Here is a 1,271-nt window from a genome sequence, read left to right on the forward strand (position 1 = left end):
CCAGCTACTCGGGAGGCTGAGGCACGAGGAATCCCTTGAACCTGTGAGGTGGAGGTTGCAGTGAGCTGAGATTGTGCCACTGCACTCCAACCTGGGCAACAGAGTGAGATTCCATCTCAAAAGAAGGAAGGAAGGAAGGAAAGAAGGAAGGAAGAAAAGGAAGGGAGGGGAGGGGAGAGGAGGGAAGGAAAGGGAAGGGAAGGGAAGGGAAGGGAAGAGAAGGGAAAGGAAGGGAAGAAAGAAGGAAGGAAGAGCTCACCAGAGCCAGGAGCCTGGATCCACTTCTCAAACCTTAATTGATGCTCCCCCAGGCTGCGAAGAGAGCTTTGTAGGAAGTACCATTCTCCCCTTTGCAGGAAAGTGCAGGAAAACCAAATAGTTCCATTCCTCAGTTGCCTGACCTTGGCTAGGAGGAGAGGTGGGGTCAGACCACTGGGATCCAGAAATGGAGATTTTGGAGCCAGTGAAGGTTAGGTTAGGTCTCCATGAGGTCAGAGCAGAGGTCCCAGAGTGCAGGCACCGGACAGGGCTGGGCCTGGCTGATTGGTTCTCACAGTGGTGGATGGAGAAAAGAAAATCATTGCCAGTAGGTTCCAGGAGCCGGGATGGTGCATGGCACCCCGTTGGGCACTGGGCATGGCTCTGGAGCACCGGGCGGGTTCAGCACCATGCCTCTTCTCACAGATCCGGTCAGCCTTATCATCACATGGTGGGTCCATCCACAACCCCGTGCCTAGAATCATGACACAGGCCTCGAACCCCCAAGATTCACTGGGTTCCCCTGTAACCAGTGGCTGCAGCAGTTGAATGGGGGGTGGGGTGTTGCTGGGAATCTAGGCTGAGGATGGACTCCGGACTTCCCTCTTCCATCCCAGGCTCTAGCCTGTTTATTGCTTGGGTCTACCCTAGACACCGTAAGTGTCTAACCTGAGTGTACACTTGGGATATAACTTACTAATGCCCAGAATTTAACCCAAGGACACTTCCTGGGGTCTAGCCTGCCCATCCCTAAGAATGGAGTCCCAGCCAAGCGGGTCCCTGAGATCTGGCCAAAGCAGGTCTTTTTTTTTTTTTTTTTTTTTTTTTTGAGACGGAGTCTCACTCCCTCTGCCATTCTGGAGTGCAGTGGCGCAGTTTCGACTCACTGCAACCTCTGCCTCCCAGGTGCAAGTGATTCTCGCGCCTCAGCCTCCTGGGTTAGCTGGTGCGCCACCACACCTGGCTAATTTTTTTTTTTTTTTTTTTGAGACGGTGTCTTGCTCTGTTGCCCA

At 53.3% G+C, this 1,271-nt stretch overlaps 1 pseudogene across 1 annotated transcript in view; it reads right to left on the minus strand.

The window, feature by feature from the left end:
* Nucleotides 1–272: 272 nt before the first annotated feature.
* LOC105541130 overlaps nucleotides 273–1,271 on the minus strand; it is a 10,392-nt pseudogene continuing 9,393 nt past the window's right edge. The window contains exon 9 of the transcript XR_001006300.1: nucleotides 273–794. The product of XR_001006300.1 is annotated as a C-type lectin domain family 4 member G-like (transcript). The remainder of the gene's footprint in view (nucleotides 795–1,271) is intronic.

Source organism: Mandrillus leucophaeus, unplaced genomic scaffold, assembly GCF_000951045.1.
Source record: "Mandrillus leucophaeus isolate KB7577 unplaced genomic scaffold, Mleu.le_1.0 Scaffold234, whole genome shotgun sequence".
Taxonomy (NCBI): Eukaryota; Metazoa; Chordata; class Mammalia; order Primates; family Cercopithecidae; genus Mandrillus; species Mandrillus leucophaeus.